The following is a 21,142-nucleotide window of genomic DNA, read 5'->3' on the forward strand; positions in this document are numbered from 1 at the left end:
CTGAGAGATTGTAACACTGCATGGAACTGTTTTGTAGGCTTCTCTACAGCGATAGTGAATCTGAATACATGGAAATGTAAGTATAATTTATAATGCTATGTATTTGATATGTCTATTTTAATTCAGAAAGCAATTTTTTTATACTTACTGATATTTTGGAGCATGAGTGCTAAATGGAGCAGCAATGATTACCCTGTATTATGGATAATGATAATAACAAATGCAGAATATCAACCCCAATCCTTGGTGTTGTGTAGAGGTTACAGTGTTTATTTGGTGTAATTTTAGCCTATTAGTCCTCAAACCGCAGGGGGAAGGGGGGGCTTGGGGACTAATAGTTAGGCTAGGTGTAATTCTTTGTAATTTATCTAGCATACCTTAAATGTATATTTGATGTTTTGAAACGCAGCCATTTACAGCTTCCTTAATGATTTATAGCTATGAGAGTGACCATGACAAAATATCCAAATTATGCCAATTATCTTGGGGCAAAGTCATGGCAGGCGAAGTCTTTGGGCTTTGTGCTTCAGCCAGAGCAGTCTCACAAGAGGTGGCTATTAAAATAAGCTTGTTGCATGCAATTCACTGTTCCTTGCTTCAGCTCTTCACCTCCATAGTTTTATAGGTGAATACATGGGGCTGGGGTCAATTGAATTTGGTGTTGCATTTCATGTTATACATATAGTGTATACCACAAAGTTCAAAGCTTGGCATGAGTCTGCAATTGATATTATGTACGATAAGAAATTGCATGAAATGTTATTGTCCTTTCATTTGTCTAGTTTATACTCATTTAAGCCTGACTTGTATGGCCTTCTAGCTTTATTATATATTGCCTCTTGTATGATTTTATGCGGGCCTATGCTGCCGAGGTATTTCTTTTATACTTAACATCTATGTTCGATCTTTAAGGTAACAACACCAACAATTTTGTGGAGGCAGCATTTAGACTTCTCAAGGACACAGTTCTTCATCGAGCTAGAGCATTGAACTGTGTCCATTTGACTGAGTATCTGATCACAAAATTTGAGATATCAATTTGTAATAGACTTCTTGATATTGCCCATGGCAGGACAGAGCTGAGACACAGAAGGAAACTACCTGCAACTTCATCAGCAATAATAAAGCATGTGAGTAGCAGGTGGTAGATGAGGTGGATTAGTTCAATTTCTGTTATTGGACATAATTTTAGAGTAGGGTAAGTTGAGTTACATGGGAGATGTCTTGTGTTGGAATTCTTGGGGGCATGCAGTCCTATTGCTTTGATAGAGATCATTCAAGAAATTCTCTTGGTTGAAGTTTATCGTCGAGCAGAAAGTTACTGTTTCATGAGGCTTACAACGCAGGGATAGTTTGATCTCTATAAAAACTATGTCGTGATCGCTGGTGCTGTTTGGGATAACATCTGCCTTTAATGGGAACAGGTTCTTACGTGTGATGATGAAGTCAATGAGAGTTTTGCCAGTGAGGGTTATCCTCGTGGGGTTTGTGATATCTTGTCTTAAATTTAGTCGTTCTAAAAATTCCAACATCTTTTTTCTCTTGCTTTGGTCTGAGGCACTGAGCAGTAGATCACGATTGAAGTCTCCCAAGATAACTGGAGTGCAATTTTTAAATCCAGATATTTTCATTGAGCGTTCCTCAAGTATAGTAAGTTCTGCTGCAATAATGGCTTTACGGTTTTTATGTATATATATAACTTACCTGGTCTTTGCAGAAGGTGGGCGACCAGTATGAAGTTGTCATAGGGAAGACTAAGAGACTCGTTCAAGCTGACCTAGGTTTGCGTAGCTGCACTTAAGACAACACAGGAAACCTCTGTAAGCACCTGTGGGCTGTGACGGAAAGTGCATTTGAACATGGAACAAATGAACACCACTACAAGCCACTCCAGCACCAAAGGGAGGATTTGTTTTGGCTTTCAACAGGTAATACCATAGGACTAATTATTGTTTAAAAATGATAAAAAGTCAACAAGTTTGCTTAGCCTTGTTACATGCAAAGTTTGACTATTCACAGTGAACTCTCATAAAACATAGGCCTACTTAACTATTTTACAGGTCAGAAAACACAGAATGGCTGGTTGGAGCCGCTCCACCTCAATACTTTCATAGATAATGAAACGATTGATACAGAAGAAGTAGAAGAACATCTTGAATATGAAGAGATTGTTAAAAGGTACTGACCTAGTATTTACCATCAACGCTTTGTAAAATGGAGTGTTCATGTATGACTAACAATGCCAGCCATAAAGCTTACTATTAATAAAGATTGGAATTTTTTTGAGACCAAGATTTCATTCAAACCACTTGCAGTACGAAAGTGGTGTATAAATAATATTTTTCAACTAAAACCTACTTGTGTTATACAATATAAAGTTTGGTCATATGTGGGTATGATTACTCAAACACTAAAATTCATTAGGTAGGTGGATATGTATTTTTTTGTGAACAATTGTTTTCTTTTTATCATTCTAGTGAGAACAGTTATTCAGAAGTGGAAGTGGTACCAAAGGTTTCTGAACTACAGCGCTAGATTTGGTAGGCCACGAGACAAGGCGCATGATCAACATATTTATACATGTTTTTCATCCATAAGCTATTTTGTCACACATGCCTGTTATAGCGTGTCAGCCAGGGCCGTATTGTTCTATGAGGCAGCCTCTGCTGTGCAGAGGCAAAATTTCAGCAACCATAACGGCCAAACGGTAATTTTCTTGTTGTTTAGTGTCGACAATGTTCGGACGAAAGGTGCGAACGTATCGTGCAGAGCCCGTTTTCAGAATATTACTAGTGGTTGCAAACCTAGTGAATCCATTTCGACAACATTGTTTACTGCTCAGACGTTTCGGTTTTGTCCGTTCTTATTCATATATTTAATGATAATGATCAAGTTTTAATGTGCTAGACGCTGTTGAACTGGCGAAGAGTTTTGATTTTGACGACTGCCATAAATTCTGGACTTTCAAAACACTTACTTCTACTTAAGATCAATATTTTGATAGTTATGGGAAGCCAATTGCTTACGGGATCGTGTAGAATAATTCTTGGTTGGCTTCACTAGCCTTATTGCAGTTTTACGAAATATTTTGACAATAGTCACTTGACTGATTACAATTTGCAAATGATGTTTGAAATGTTTTCTTTAGTATTATATTTGTTATATCGACACTGCGTGAATCAGACGTGTTTAGAACTATCATGAAACTTTCAAGAAAAAAGAAATTTGCCTCGAGCTTTCTTCTTACTGCTAATATATTGAGTATGCTTGTTAGTTCTTCTACACTTTTTTACGTGAAAACATCTACTTCATTGCATGGAATTCAACTCAAGATTTTCTGAGGCTGCATACACGTAACAGCCAATTTAAACTTTTCGTAATTTTGTGTTTTTCTTTTTGTAATTTCTGCTTGACAAGCTCTAGTCACGTATTATATGTCTATAATTTGTTTGTTTAATGAGCTATATTATTATCTATATTTGCATGGATATACTTTTTGTATAGTTTTTATTTTAGGCTCACTCGTTGAATCTGTTTATCCATGGGTAAGGGGGTAGTACCATTAGCACCAAACCTGATCACCCAAGGCGTGAGAAGAATCTCTAACTTTGTTAAATTTAAAATCAACCATCTTCAAATTTAAATAATCTTCAGTAAAGAACTCTGACATCACGTTGAACTTTGAGTCACTCTGTGACTGGTGCTCTTGTTATAGATCTAGATAGCTCAAATTAGCTTCATTGCTCTACCATTATTTTTTCTCAGCAGAATCGCAAACCTTTTAATATTCAATTTTAAATAATCTTTGGTCGTTTATTTATAGATTTGCTGCCTAGAGTTTATTATAAAATCTTAATCAATAATCATAATATTTAACTTTCTTACCCCTGGCACAAGTTTACATACCACATGACATGTATTCAATAATTCATACGGAATGTGATACACAGCATTCTTGATGATTTCTGAGAAATTTTTCTAGTATTATCCTTGCTTGTATAAGTTGCAATAATACAATTAAAACTGCTCTCAGATAAGGTTTTTTGTGTGTTCTGTAAAATTTTTTCGATATTCGATAGGGCGTTGCACCCCTCCCGTATCCGCCCCGCTGGCCGCTCGGGTCTACAGCCCTCACAAGTTGCCTAAGGGGCCTACTCAATATATTGGCAGAGGCATCCTAAAAATGAACAATACAGCCCTGGTGTCAGCAACCATCATGACATAACATACCTGATGGTTATTATTTGCCACTGTGGTGATTGATTCGATAAAATCCCGTCAGAAGCCCCTTGTCCTATGTTCTCTGTTCAACAAACTTACCTCCTTCTGCTTCTTGCTTCATTACTCCAGTGGGGTGTTTACTCCCCTGGTCATTTTATCTAGTAATGATTTCTGCTTCTCAAATGATTGTACATTTTATGATTCATGCCAAAGTACATACTCTGTGGGAACAATGATGATTCAATAGTTAAAAGACAAGATTACATAACACTGGAAGATATTGCTGTTTAGAATATGCACATCATGTACATATTGAGTTTTGTTAAGGCAAGCAGCTATTGATGCATTCCACAAGGACATGTCTGCTAAATTTGAAAACTACTATGAGGCGACTATGTATGGTCCGGCCTTTAAGACCTTCATTGAATGGTGGAAGGCCCATACAACGAGTCAGGAAATCACTCTCCAGACCACACCATTGTCTTTAAGAGAAGGCTGCAGTTTTAAGCAAAAGAGGTGAATTTTAGGATTGTGCCTAGCCTGAGCATGGCCCCCCTTGGAGGGAGGCCGTCCCTTTCCTATGTGGGCTATGCCCAGGCTAGGTTGTGCCCAGTCCCAGAAAAGTAGTCATGTGCTTTAAATAATTCCCGGTCCTTGTTCTGGATTCGGAACGGAAAAAGTAAAAATTCCAGTCCATTCCCAGGATAAAGAATTTAGTGATTCTGGACTGGTCCCATTTTGTTGCTGCTCCAATGCAAGTCCAAATTGTATGTCATCAGGCTTTCATCATTTCTATTCATCTAAGATGAAGCTTTGATAATTGGCAGGGTGTATTATTACCATAGTTCAGGTAACAAGTCAGTCAGCTATACATTAATGTACAAGCATGCCTCACATGGTATTCAATGTTGATATTTGTTTGATACATGCCTAACTATTAGGCCCACCCCCTCCCCCAGTTTTAGAACTAATAGTTTGGCTGGTGTGAGACACTCTTCATCAGATATTTTGGATAAAGTTTTGTGATTAATCGAGCAATCATCAGATTTATGCTATGGAAGTAGTTCTGCACGATATCGTTGCATGTACATTCGATTATTTGGTCTCAAAATATATCGAACATTGGATTTGTCTTCTTTCGATATATAGTGTTATTCTGCCGAATATCATAGATTCGTCTGAGCTGTGCATGCACACCGAATTCGTTAACGAAACGCGTTTAATTGGCTAACCAATTTTTTTAGCGAGCACTATTCTAGTAGCTTTGACAAGTGGTATAGTCCAAGACACGTACGACGACACACAATAAAAGTATGACTGCGATATGACTTGATACATACGATGCAACTGCCTATATGCATTATTGTTGGTTCTCTCTCGTTGGTTCACCATGACAGGAACTTCTCATCGTGTATCCAGAATTTTCTTTTAGATGTTTTAGAAGCTATGAATTATTTCTTTTCAATAATAATAATTTCTTTTTATGCAGCAAAAGCTCCGTCGCAAAAACAGTCTATATGCGCTATCTCTAGCGCATATAGGCAGTTGCATCGTATGTATCAAGTCATATCGCGGTCATACTTTTATTGTGTGTCGTCGTACGTGTCTTGGACTATACCACTTGTCAAAGCTACTAGAATAGTGCTCGCTAAAAAATTGGTTAGCCAATTAAACGCGTTTCATTAAAGGTTGACTTTCAACAAAATTCACATTACAGTTATTTGGTATCAAAAGATTCGCCATGTTTTACTCTGTTGTGTGGTAGGTGCCAAATATGTGGAAATGTGATTAAAAGCTCTTAAAAGCTCAAAAACAAAAAGCCGCCGTAGATTGGAATCTCTTGATTTCGATGACGTATCCGCGCTGTATGGTTATTGTCTTGTCACGTGATGTTCTCGCGTGAATTGAAAGGCCAATAAAAAGCTCAATATCAAACTAATCGTAGCAATAGTTTATGATAATCACTTCGGGTTTTACCTAAGACCCCGTATCAAATATAGATGCTCGCTACTTTACAGTTTCGGCTTGGCCATTCCGTTCGACTATTCATGTCTGAGTTGCGATCATAAAAAATTCAAATATATAATATCAAATTCTGAAGAGTTAAGACCCTGGCGTTTTGAGCCTGACGCTCTATCTGAAGAAGATCCTCAACAGAATCAAACCTCCCAGCAAGTAAGCACCGCCACTAGCCAGCTCTTATGTGCCAAGCTAGCTAGTAGTAATAGTTTTAGCTTGAGAGTGATAGAACGAATATTATTATATATGATTTTAATGATGATAATTATCGCTTCAATATTGCGAAAAAATAATTACAGATTTTTCTCGAATGACAACATTAACAATTTTAATATTTAAATCTAGTGCTGCACTGATATACTGTTGGATAACATCGACCTGATGTATTAGCTATGGTTGCATAGACATATCTGTTCATTTCTTTAAGAGCTAATACCACCGGCTACAGAGTGGTGTGCCTGCGAGCGTTGTCAAGACATGCTATCTCTTCCTGAATGTTTGTGCTGCCATTATGCTGAGTTTGCGCATTGTCTCCTTGACCGAGGGGAGCATGAATGCCTGCGTATGCATCCTGGTGTAAACGAATTTGTGGCGTCTGCACCCCTTGAGTTGAGGTGGAATAATTACCTGCGATATCATAGTGAGTTGGATATTCATTTAATGCCAACAACACCAAGGCTATGCTAATGTGTCAAGCATTATCTACAATTCTTGTGTTACACATTTAATGCATCAGTTGAACACACATATTCTGAACTCGTGGAACACAAGGAGAACTGGTATATTTGGCTTGTACACTTACTACAGTAGAGAGTGTATTAGTTTTATGATTTTATTATATAAAGATCGAGATTATTTTGATGATCAGCAATTATTGTTTTTCAATAGTTGTTTTGGTAGATAATCTATTCCCATTTGGAGAGCCATCGCCAAATGCTCGGAAAAGGTTGTGTGCATACCGCAATCTTGTGTTTTGGTTTATGCCGCAAATCTTGTTTGCAAGTCTGCTAACTCTTCTTCATCATCCGTTGGTGGGAAAAGAGCCCGAATCTTAGACACCAAGCATGCAGGTAGAGGCCGTCGCTCACGGCGACAAATTTGCCACATAAGCCAAAACACAAGCTTGCAGTATGCACACAACCTTCGTAACAACATCCGTTGCAATGGACCTCACTCTCAGGCCGTGGGAAATTAGATCGGACTGGCATCGCTTGAAGCCTTCCAGCTCCATTGTGTTAGAGCTGGTGGTCTCTGTTGACTGCAAAGTAAAGAAAGTTACGACCAACAATTACTTTCACATTATTTGAATGAACTATTTAGCTAGATGAGCAACTTCATGTTTATGTATTGATAACTATTAAAAAATTTGGGTTTTTGTCAGGCTGTGAAGTAAAAACTGTCAAAGTTTTACCTTGACAAGATGGCTGCTGACTATTAAATCGCAGCTCTGATCCATCATAGTGTAGGCTCTGTATAGTGCGCAATGCCCCGGACTATCGCATCTACCGTCACCTGCCAAATCAAGCTCCCAATCGATTGCTGCCATCAATCCCTCGTTATGCAGGGTGTACTGCTCAGCAATACACTGTAAAATATTGTAAAACTTCATTATACAAGATTAATTTGTATCATTATCATTAGCCTAAGAATGTAGAATCCGCTTCTCCCTTTTTGTGCTATATTATGATGAAGAATCAGAATTTTGAATTATAATATATTTTGCTTGAAGGATGACATATTTTCATTTCAAGAAAAAAATTGTTTCTAAATGTTGTTATTCAATTAGTGTGCCAAGCTTTTACTCACATTTTCCAAGTTTATGAGTAAATATTAACACTCACACCATGTAAGTATTCTCTTTGTTGGTAGAGGCAAACGCTGTGGCTTGGTATTGCGATGTTCAGGAGCGACAGAAAACGGAGGTTCTGCGTAAGGCATCCGCCAGAAAAGAGTGATGCAGCTGCCAGCAGGGGGTTGATGACGTGAGCTCTGTTCACCCTGGCAGTTGTTTCCCAAGTGTACGATCGGTGACAGGAGGCACATGTAACCTATCTACCCATCCGCCTTCTCGCACCATCGTGAATGAGCAGGGGAGGGCGCAGGTGTGACAGTGAAATAGTCGCTGGAGTGCTCTCACACTTACTATTATTTTCTCCTCTTTGAAGGAGGATTCGGGTCTGAAATCGCCACACAATAGTTGACTTGCAATAAGATTTGTACAACATCATTTCCTGTTATTATATCATATTTGCTTGATCAGAAAAAGAATAAATATATAGCCATGCAATCATGACACAGATTTTACAAAACCCTATCAGAATCCATGATATTGTAAACATAAAATGTGAGTAATAACTCTATGGATACTTTTTATATTTTGTCAAGTTTGGTTTAGTTCAGCTCTATCTTACATGTAATTGGAGAGCGTTTGACGCTGGCCAACATAGCGCTCAAACTCTTCCCAGTCTTCAGTGGTTGGCACAAACTCTTCATCTAATACTAATAATAATCAACTAATAATATTAATATGCTATTAACGATGATACCAGAAAATGACAATAACTATTTTATATAACATATCTATAAGTGAGTGGGGGTTAAGAAATTTGGCGAAATTAATCGTGAAACAACATTATTTTATTAATTATATATTAATATATTACGTTTTACAGATAGATATGCAGTATGAATTAGTTTTGTTATTATAATAAGAATAATACACGTAATTAAAAAGATAAAATACTAATGATATAATATTACAATTAAATGACATTAATATTGTTATATTAAATATAGATTAATACAGTATTATTAGGAGAATACTAGAAAATAACCCGAGTTATAACTACTAATACAAGTAGTTCATAAAATAAATTACTCACGTGCTTTGGTGATATGTGGAGTATTCAAACAGGTTAGAAAACATGTCGTCTTTGAACTTGCGAAAACAAAGGTAAGAGTAAGCAGGCGAATAAATAAAGTTTGTCACATCCAGCTTCGCCCAGTTGCTCCACGCCCGGTGAAGGTCTGGTCTTTTCTCAGCTCTTGGCCAAAAAAAGGTGCTTCTCAGCTTGGAAGCTGCACAAACACTATGTGGCGCGTTAGTCATGATGACGAATTGAAATAAACAAGTTTAATATGAGAAAGCGTGTTTGCTATTTGCGATAGATCAAACTTGAACTGAAACTAACATTATCTGATCATGTGACTCACAATTCCCGCTATATGGCGCGAAAATCTTCTACAGCATTTTTCAACCATCATAGCGGACCAAAAGGCTCATCATTTTTATCAGAGGATGATATGAAATCGTTCAAGCTAAGCTTAAAAAATTAAACATATTTTTATGCTACGTTTTGAGATATCAGTGCTCAAAGTTGCAGCATTACGATGCCGATAAAATAGACGCGTAAGAACAATAGACATGGTTTTTATCGCAAGCGTGAAGTATATTTGTGAAAATAGTTCGACGAATAAGGATGCATGAAAGTGTAAACATAAACTATCTCGCACACATTTTAGCCGTTTTAGCACACATACGTCATATTTTAGCCGTTTTGGAAAACGAATCCAAACTAGGGCGATCTCGTGTGGCTGCGATTTTCTGTTCGTTTTTAGCTTTTACGAGCTTTTAATCACATTCCCACATATTTGGCACCTACAACACAATAGAGTAAGACATGGCGAATCTTTTGATACCAAATAACTGTAATGTGAATTTTGTTGCAAGTCAACCTTTAACGAATTCGGTGTGCATGCACAGCTCAGACGAATCTATGATATTCGGCAGAATAAATCTGTGAATTCTGTGAGATTCGTGGATTCGGTCAGATTGAACGAATAATTCGTTACGTGTGGCCGGACCTGTTACGTTATTGAATCATTGGCTTTGCCGTTTCCGGTTAGTGCATGCGCACGCAGTTCTGTTTTTATCCTCGAGGATGCGTTACACGTTTTTCTAATGCTCTTGTATTGTATTCCTTATTCACATGTACTATTGTTCGTTATTCATAATATATGTTCTACAGCATTAACTACACACATATTCAACAATGGCAACAAGGATGGGATTCGTAATTATCTCAGTGTCCCCTATCGTTTTACTGTATTAGTTACCTGTATTTTTGTACTAGAACTGTTGCCTTTTTCTTGCGCAAGACACACGTTGTTGTGCATCTTTTTCTTAACAGAAATTCTCTCATAAAGCTCAACAAGCATTAATTTTGCAATGGCAGCTCAAAATTCCATTGGACGCATGGAACCATTTGATGAGTCAATTGAGTCATTCACATGTTATTTAGAGCATTTTGATTTCTACACGGAAGCTAATAGCATTGATGATAGCAAGAAAAAGGCAACTTTTCTGAGCCTCATAGGTCCCAAGTTATATAAACTATTACGTGGTCTCACAGCACCAGATAGACCAACAGCTAAGTCATTCAAAGAATTAACCACGCTGCTAAGTAATCATATCTCACCACCTCCACTCGAAATTGCGGAAACATATCGCTTTCATCAACGAAACCAGCTACCTGGTGAAAGCATCCATGAGTATGTTGCACAACTCAAGTTACTTGCTGAGCATTGCAATTTTGAAGGTGCGTACCGTGAACGGGTACTACGTGATAGACTGGTCTGTGGAATTTACTGCGAAAATGCTCGCCGCAAACTGTTAACTGTAGCAGACTTAAATCTTTCACGTGCCATAGAGATTGCTCGAGGTATGGAGCAGGCTGGGAAAGATGCCGAAGTCATGACACAACGACAGCCAACAGAATCTAAAGTCTGTCACATCTCTAACATGCATTCGCCTACTACCAGTGGCAAACCTTGGCCTTGTCGTTCCTGCGGGAGCACCCTTCATCCAAGAAAGCAATGCCCACACCTTCAAGCTGAATGTTTTAAATGTGGTCGGAAAGGCCATCTTCAATCTGTTTGTGAACAGAAAACTCCAAGTAAAAGACCTCAACTCCAGAAGCCTCATAGACGAGCACAAAACACACACAGTGTAATGCCAGATGCAATTACAGAGGAGCATGAAGATATAGCTCATATAAACACACTGTCTAAGGAGCACAGCCACCCACCAATCATGCTAGATACACTCATCAATGGTATCCCAGTGAAAATGGAACTTGATACAGGTGCAGGAGTGTCCACAATGCCATATCATATCTACAAAAAGATTAAAGGCTCATCGGAACTCCAACCTACATCTACTACTTTGAAACCATACGGCGCAACGCAGTCAATTAAGCCGAAAGGAGTCATCTACCCAACTGTGCATTTCAGCAAGCAAGAAAGTAAAGCAAGGATGTTTGTGCTAGATAAGTCCGAGGGTGAGCAGGTCCCATTGTTTGGAAGGGAATGGTTAAACCACTTTAAATTAAACTGGTCAGAGATCAAGGCTAATCGGGTCGAGGCAACGGCACAACTGATGGACACTCTAGTTGCAAAGTACCCGTCCTTATTCAAGCAAACTTTAGGAGAAATGAAAAAGGTTGAAGCAACGCTCCGTACGCGCCCAAGTGCTATTCCTATTCGGCAAAAGCACCGAGTTGTACCATTCGCATTGCGGGCAAAAGTAGAACAAGAACTTGAATCTCTCCTAAATGAAAACGTTATCTCTCCAGTAGAACATAGTGAATAGGCAACACCTGTAGTTCCCGTCATAAAACCCAATGGTTCCATTAGGCTGTGTGGAGACTTTAAAGTTACCCTAAATCCTCAGCTAGTTGTTGACTCATATCCTATGCCATCTATAGATGACCTTCAAGAAAAAATGAGTGGCGGAAAGTTATTCTCCAAATTAGATTTGTCAAAGGCCTTTGCTCAGATCAAACTAGATGCAGCTTCAAAGCCTTTAGTTACTATCACTACACATAAAGGACTGTTCCAGTACAACTGACTCCCATACGGGGTGGCCTCAGCGCCTGCCATCCACCAGAGAGCAATGGATGACATACTGGGTAGCCTACCAAATGTCTTATGTTATCAAGACGACATATTTATTACTGGTCAGAACTATGAATCACATCTATCTACTTTGCATAGCGTTTTAGACCGTCTACAGAATTATGGGCTAAAGGTCAATAAAGAAAAGTGCTGCCTCCTACAATCATCAATTATTTATTTAGGACATCGCATAGATCAACACGGCCTGCACCCTATGGAAAGCAAGGTTAAGGCTATCAAAGAGGCTCCAACACCTACAAATATTGGTGAGCTTCGATCTTTCATAGGCTTAGTGAACTACTATCAAAAGTTTTTACCAAACTTAGCAACAGTCATGCACCCATTGCATCAACAGTTACGCAAAAATGCTCACTGGAACTGGTCTTCACAATGTCAAGAAGCCTTTGTTCAGTTAAAGCAGCTGTTGTCTACAGACTGTGTGTTGACACCATACGATGTTAACTCTCCTCTGATACTGGCCTGTGATGCCTCAGCATACGGGGTAGGGGCAGTCTTATCGCACAAACTTTCAAATGGTGAAGAAAAGCCCATAGCATTTGCTTCTCGAACATTAAGCCCAAGTGAGCGAAACTATGCCCAAATCGAACGAGAGGCACTATCAATTATCTTTGGGGTAACAAAATTCCACCTCTACTTGTATGGCCGCTCATTTACCTTGCTCACTGACCATAAGCCATTGGTTACAATTCTAGGCCCAAAAACCGGTGTTCCTCCTATTGCTGCGATGAGAATGCAAAGATGGGCCGCTATTCTAACAGCGTATACATACGACATAGAATACAAGTCATCACTCACTCATGCGAATGCTGATGCTATGTCACGGCTTCCGCAGCCATGCAGAAGACTTCATTGTGAACAAACAAGACTATTTCACATTGAACAATATGCCCAACTACCCGTGACATTTGAGACAGTATCCATAAAAACTCAGGAGGACAAAACATTGAGCAATGTCTACAACTCAACCATACATGGTTGGCCTCCATACAGTGCCGCAAACATAGATCCATACTTTAGATGTCGACAAGAGCTCTCGACGCTAAAGGGTTGCTTGATGAGAGGCATACGCCTTGTTATACCCTCTAGTTTGCGAGCCACAATACTCACCGAACTCCACCAAAGTCACTTGGGGATGGTCAAAATGAAAACAACAGCACGCAATTATGTATGGTGGCCACAAATTGATGAGGACATTGAAGCCATTGCAAGGTCTTGTCCGCAGTGCAATGCGGTTAAACACAATCCTCCATCAGATCCCCACCATTGGGCCCCTGCTGATAGTCCATGGCAGCGAATACATTTGGATTATGCCGGTCCTCTAGATAATACAATGTTCCTAATTATAGTAGATGCCTATTCCAAATGGCCGGAAGTTTTTCCCATTCGGACGTCTACTTCAGCAATCACCATAGCAACACTACGAAGAGTCTTTGCTACACATGGGTTGCCCTATACAGTGGTCACTGACAATGGACCTCAGTTCACATCAGGGGAGTTCATGCACTTCATGAAGAGCAATGGTATACGACATTTAACAACGGCACCATACCACCCACAAAGTAATGGTCAAGCCGAACGATTCGTACAGACATTCAAACAAGCTTACAAGGCTTCGACAGAAGCAGTAAACATGAAAGTTGATAAGTTTCTCCTCAAATATCGTACATCGATTAGCATGGTAACAGGCAAGACGCCAGCAGAATTACTGATGGGCAGATGCCTGCGAACAAGACTAGATCTTCTGAAGCCATCAATTCAGGCTGCACCACTCACAAACTTCTCGCAGAAGCGTCACTTTCAGGAGGGTGATTTAGTGTGGTACAAGACGTTTCAGAGACCAGCCGTTCAGTGGCTGCAAGGGTCAGTCATGCATCTTCTGGGAAATTCCATGTATGAGATTTTAGATGCTTCCACCTCAGGTATTGTAAGGCGTCACGTTGATCAGCTACGCAAAAGAGAAACCTCTCCGTACTTGGCTGACACATCCAATAAAATGAACAGTGAACGCGAGGTGACAAAACCCAATCACTTGCCGATGGGTCAGGAGACAGGTGTCAATATTGAAGCGGAGACGTGTCCACACGAGCAGCCCTCTTCGGGCACCGTTGACTCGATTCCATGCACCCCCATGGCACAAGAAATACTACAATCACCACAATCAACACCTACGCAAACCAGACAATCAGCGCGTGCGAAAACTGTCCCATCATATTTGTCAGATTATGAACTGTCCTAAAAAGGGGATTACAATTAGTGATGATATGTTTCTTCCCTAGGGGAAGGAGAGATGTTACGTTATTGAATCATTGGCTTTGCCGTTTCCGGTTAGTGCATGCGCACGCAGTTCTGTTTTTATCCTCGAGGATGCGTTACACGTTTTTCTAATGCTCTTGTATTGTATTCCTTATTCACATGTACTATTGTTCGTTATTCATAATATATGTTCTACAGCATTAACTACACACATATTCAACAGGACCTTTAGGCTTTAACATGAACGATATGAGAGAATAATTATTGGTTAATATCTGTTGAAAATGGGAGTTGTCACCTCGTTACAATGAAGAAAATAGACAACTCCATTTTTTGCAAAATAAAATCAGCCGATATTTCGATAAAATATATCGAACATTGGAGTTGTCTTCTTTTGATATATAGTGTTATTCTGCCGAATATCATAGATTCGTCTGAGCTGTGCATGCACACCGAATTCGTTAACGAAACGCGTTTAATTGGCTAACCAATTTTTTTAGCGAGCACTATTCTAGTAGCTTTGACAAGTGGTATAGTCCAAGACACGTACGACGACACACAATAAAAGTATGACTGCGATATGACTTGATACATACGATGCAACTGCCTATATGCACTATTGTTGGTTCTCTCTCGTTGGTTCACCATGACAGGAACTTCTCATCGTGTATCCAGAATTTATTGAAGTCGATAAAATATCGGCTTCAATATTCATATCAACTTGAAAACTAGAGGTGGAACGAGACACGAGACGTCTCGAGTATCGACCTGTCTCGTATCGGTCTCGTCTCGACTTAACTATTGCCAAACTCGAGACAGGAAATAGAACTAAAGCGCCTGCGCACGGTTGTTAAAACATGGCTTCTTGCAGTAGCAACAACTTCATATATTGTAATGGATTGCGGGCAACTGCCTTTAAAGTTATACCCGGTCCGTTACTACCTGTTGCTATTGACTATGTTGGCCACTGAGTCTAATCATGTAGTCCGGACAACGGCCCTGTTATATTTTAGTTCGGTTCTGTGTCCTTAAAACAGATACCGGGTCGTATCTAATTACTCTTCGGATAATCCAATTTAATAAATAAGACTTGCGGGTAAAATGTCTGTATTTTATCGTATCGTGTCTAAACACCAACTGTCCTTCATAAAATTCGGGCCTCTCTTACGTATATACTACCAATCGCGGGTAAAACTTACCCGGCCACGGAGAAACGAACGAAAGGCCGTGTCGACTATAGTCCGTGTTCGGTTAACAATGACGTTTTGTTAGCTCAATATAAGAATATACATGTGCATGTATACAGTAATTAATATCATTTCATGAGTACAATTTAAATATAATTCACATACTACAGTTAATACACAAACAACACTTAACATTAATGAAACGATAAGAATGAAAGTGTTATCGTGTGTTCTTTTAGTTGCGATATTTCTTTGTAGAGCGATGGCTATCGGTTTCATTACATCAAAAAGTAAGAACTATTCAATAGATGGTAAAAATATACATGTACAAAGCAATATGTTTATAATAATTATGATCAATCAAGCTCAAAATTCTTAGAATATATAACTTTGGTATTTTAGAGTTGTTTGTGTCACTTTTGTTAACAAAAACTACATGCATATCACTATTAAAATGTTGTATTTAAATCGTTTACACCAGGTGAAAATTCAATTTAAAAATAGTTTTAATAATTTTATATATACCAAGTAGCTAGTACTTTTTTCAAGTAGCTAGCCATTTTTTAAGCAAAACTCGCTCCAAGAAATGATACTGGTATGTTTATGGGTATAGAATAGTCCATGGCTGTGACTTGTGCTTTTAATTAACTGTACACACCAGAATTTATAAATGATGTCTTATGAATGATAATGGTTTTTTGTTTACATGTCCAAATCTCTGTGAGAATGTCAGCAGGCCATGCATTTTTATTCACAGCTGTCCGATCCGCATGTTTGAATGGAACATAGGTGTAAAATATTATAAATCTAAAAAACCATCTCCTTAAATCTTTCATCATTCAATCAATTTTATTGATCAGTTTTTTTAATTACTTTTCATTATTGTTGATAAGATGCATGTGAGTACATCTCAAGTCTCATTTGTTAGTAACACTTTCTTTTGTTATTATTGTAGTAAATCTGATGACACACTAAATGATGATCAGTTGCCAGTGGCTCAAGAAGATACCATTACTACATCAGAAAATACTCCAACATCTCCCATATATGACACAGCTTATGATTATGATGATCAACATAAGAACTCTAGCCAGTCAGTCAGCCTGTGACTGTGTCCAAGTAAAGCTCCCCATCTATCAAGTTACCTCTTAGGTTCAGAGACTGTGAGATGTATTAGTATTAGACATATATTCAAACCGTCAGCTAAACAGTACTCTTAGATACATGTGCATAAGTTTTGACTGTGGCTGTAGAAACGGATGGTTTTCGCAATATTAAATTTCTGTTTATTGTTATACCGTTCTTACAATCTGTTTTTTTAAATCCCTGTTTTTCATCAATTAAAACTAAAAGGGATGTTGATAAGATACATGTAGATGCATGTGAGCACATCTTAAGTCTCAGTTGTTAGTTAACATTCTGTATACTTTCTGTTAGTAATACTTTCTTTTGTTATCATTGTAGTTCCCTGTGAACGGACCTTTGATAGAATAGAACATTAAAATGCTAACAGCTACTAAACTACTCACCATCTAATTTTCATCCAAACCAAAGCTTAACCAGAAAGCATATCACAAACAATATTATCATCATTACCACCAGTATAGAAGCTCACCCCTTTGCATTGTTTTGTTTTAATATTTTAGGTGTGTTAGGTGTGAGACTTCATCCTCGTACAGTCTGAATAGCATCTTACTGAGTATTTTGCTTGTACGTTCCAAATAAGGTTTTCATATATTAAAACCTATTGAAAGAATACAGTGAACATTCTGGATATAAGTGTTTTCAAACTTCATCTCACAATTTTTCCCCGATCTGCCACATCATAAAGTGGACTTGGTTCCTGGATGAGGCATAAACATGAGTCTGTTTAATGGTTAACACTAGACATTGTTAGTCAAACTCTAATAATTTATGCTGTAGCAATAGTAACGATTATGACGCTTTTGAGATTTGTAAAAAGATATAAAAACACAGCCTGGCCAATTGTCATACTTATATTTATTGATACAGCTTGATGATAAAACTGAGCCTTTTGGTGGTTTGATGCCTGAATTTGTGCCAAGAATTGTCTATATAGGTCACAGCTGACATGATTTGATCAAGAATTATTGGTTTGATATTGTTACTATTACAACCGGTCTTTTTCAAAAGTCACGGGATAAAATGCGGAAGTGTAAGTGGGTTGTGGCACGTAAAAATTCTGCACCAGCTGTATAGCAGCAGTGCTATTCATCACTGTAAATAAATCCTTATTAGATCAGCCAAGCCAAAGGCGTTTTTATAGCTTACCACTCAAAGTTAAAGTATAAGTTCACTCCATTCAATGGTACACACACAAAAACTGAGTTAATTTTTGTTCTTGACGTTGAGAAAAAAGAGGATCAGTTCCCAAAATTTACATAATCTGCAGAACCATTGCATTTTTCTATAAACAACTGCTCAATCGTGAGCTGAAGCTTTGAAGTCAGAGTACCAAATATCAACCAAGCTAGTTCTTTGTTTTGATAATGTCATATAACGCGACACAATTGCGCTTTCTTGACTTCTCTCACAAGTTTTTGTGGTGCTAATTTCCTCTCGCCTATGGCTTAATCAGTAAAATTTATTGCTGTCTAGACGTTGCGGACATAAAGTGGCTGATGGTTCACCGCGACACATTAGCTCTGCCGATGTTACTCACGATGTTACGCAAAATATTGTAAATACGTTTATGTAGGAATGTTATGAGTGCATTATGAGTGGTTTAGGAGAAATTACGTTATGCATAACTAATCCAAATCCACACACATCAGTAGGGGAAGGCGGGGTACAGTGTGCCAAGGGGCAAAGTGATCCACCATATATTTTTTAAATTGTAATTTGTATTTGGAGTTATCATTTTTACAAGAGGTCATGTGATCACTGGAGGTCCTTTTGAATAAAGAAAGAGCAGTGGAAAGCTGAAGGTAAGAAATTTATTAACAAAAAACTGATTTTTGATGTTTTTTGTAAATTTCCAGCTTTGAGTTTGTGGTCTTCATTTTGCGTTAATGCTTTGTTTTACATAAATAAAAAAGTAGAGAAATATTATCCCATATGATTATAGTAAGCATGTAAAACATGAAAACTCTTGCGCATCTACAATTTCTTGCATGCTTATTTTTCTCAAGAAAAGTCGATTGGGGCAAAGTGAGCCAATGGCTCACTTTGCCCCGCACATACACAAACTCTCAAAAATGTTACACAAAACTAAAGCAAGTACTGCTTACATTTTAGAATGGTACGAAACTACAAAGGTAAAACTGGGCAGGCAGACATAAGTCAAGTAGAATATGCTGCAAAGATTATTGAAGAAGGAAATGGAAAGTCAATTCAAGAAGCTGCCAAAATTCATGGTGTGAACTGTATGACTTAAGAGGCATATTGAAAAAGGACGTGTTGGAGGTGCACAGCGTAGAAGTGAAACTAGTTTACACCAAGAAGCAAGAAGAAGAGTTGGCTGGCCATGTAAAAAATCTAGACAACAGATTTTATGGTTTATCTACTGAACAAGTACGTAAACTAGCTTACGAATACAGCATGGCTAATGACTTGAGCATTCCACCAAGCTGGTCAAGAAACAAGAAAGCAGGTGAGCCGGTGTTTAAAGTGTAGCAACATGTGTTTACTTGGTTTAGATCTACGCTAAAAACATCCAAAGTAATTGTGACTAAGAACAAGACAACAAAAATAAGAAAAAACAGCAAACAGATTCTTCATCAGAAGAGAGTTAGCCCAAGAATTATTGTGTTCTGATGAAGAGAGTCCAGATGAAGATGAAAAGGAAGATGTGCCAACTCCTACTAGAGACAATATTAACATCAATGATCATGCTTTAGTTTGGTACGAAACTAGTAAAGGTTGACTTGCAACAAAATTCACATTACAGTTATTTGGTATCAAAAGATTCACCATGTCTTACTCTGCTGTGTTGCAGGTGCAAAATATGTGAAAATGTGATTACAAGCTCTTAAAAGCTCAAAAACGAACAGTTAATCGCGGCCATCACGAAACCACCGTAGATTGAAATCAGTTTATTTCTCTGACGTAGTCATTACATTTGGTTGTTGTTTTGTCACGTGATGTTCTCACATGAATTGAAAGGCCAATAAAAGGCTCAATATAAAACTTCTCGTAGCACTAGTTTAGGACAAGCACTTCGGGTTTTACCGAAGACCCTGTATCAGATATAGATGCTCGCTACTTTACAGCTTTGTTTCGACTTGAACAAATCGTGTAGTCGTAATCTGATCATGTGACCCATACTTCGCGAATAATTTCTGCGACATTTTTCGATTATCACAAGTGACCAATAGGCTCATCATGTTTATCAGACGATGATATGTACTCCTTCGAGCTAAGGTTAAAAAATTAAACGAATTTTCACGGTAGGTTATAAGTTATCAGTGCTGAAAGTGACAGCATTACAATGACGATGAAATAGACGCGTAAGAACAATAGACATGGTTTTATTGAATGCGTGAACTATATTTGTGAAAATATTTCTACGAATGAGGTTGCGTGAAAGTGTAAACAGAAGCCATCTTGTACAACTACGTCCCATTTGAGCCGTTTTGGAAAGAGATTCTAATCTACGGCAGTCTCGTGATGTCCGCGATTAACTGTTCATTTTGAGCTTTTAAGAGCTTGTAATCACATTTCCACATATTTTGCACCTACAACAGAGCAGAGTAAGACATAGTGAATCTTTTGATACCAAATAACTGTAATGTGAACTTTGTTGCAAGTCAACCTTTAATGTTTAGTATGCAGGAAGAGTCATGAAATGTAATGAAAACTTTGTTACCATCAATTTCATGAGAAAAGCTGGAGACTGCTTTGTTTATCCAGAGGAGGAAGACGTTCATGATGTTGACTTTGAATCTATAGTTATATTTTTGGGACAGCCAGTAAACACTGGTGGGACTCTGAGGGTTAGAAATCGAACTACATTCAGAGTGGATTTATCTGCTTATACTGTAAGATAAACTATTCTCAATAATACTGCTGATAGAGACATTGTGGGCGACACACTTTTTACTACATTATTTCACGATAATGCTCATACGACTTGCTTCCACATTTTCGTTATAAACTATGTATATTTAGTTTACCATGTTCTATGTCTTAGTCATAAGTCAAATTTAGTTAGCCCATTGTCACACTTTATGTTTTAACACAGTTAAAGATATCAAATATATATTATGTGCAAGCAAATCACATATTTATTGCTGTGGCTCACTTTGCCCCATTGGGTGGATCACTTTGCCCCAGTAGTGGGGCAAAGTGAGCCAGGTGTAACATGTTGCAAAAACTATAAGTTCTCGCGATTGATCCAAAGTAGAGCATTGGAATTAAAATACAATAATAACAACATGTTGAACTCTCTATAGACCAAGTTTCTGCTCAATTCAAGCAGTCACTTTTATTTTATTTAAGAAACAAAAAAATTGGCTCACTGTGCC

General features: G+C 38.1%; 1 protein-coding gene and 1 long non-coding RNA gene across 2 annotated transcripts in view; one reads left to right on the top strand and one right to left on the bottom strand.

Moving 5' to 3' along the window:
* The window catches only part of LOC137408812 (E3 ubiquitin-protein ligase XIAP-like), a 173,930-nt gene that overhangs the window by 48,109 nt on the left and 104,679 nt on the right, over positions 1-21,142 (bottom strand). The gene's annotated exons all lie outside the window — the stretch shown is intronic.
* On the top strand, positions 1,360-17,162 carry LOC137408814 (uncharacterized). The gene is made up of 5 exons (XR_010980139.1): positions 1,360-1,928; positions 2,061-2,178; positions 2,478-2,540; positions 4,549-4,737; positions 16,612-17,162. It is a non-coding gene; the product is annotated as an uncharacterized lncRNA (long non-coding RNA).

This window comes from Watersipora subatra, chromosome 11 (assembly GCF_963576615.1).
Source record: "Watersipora subatra chromosome 11, tzWatSuba1.1, whole genome shotgun sequence".
Taxonomy (NCBI): Eukaryota; Metazoa; Bryozoa; class Gymnolaemata; order Cheilostomatida; family Watersiporidae; genus Watersipora; species Watersipora subatra.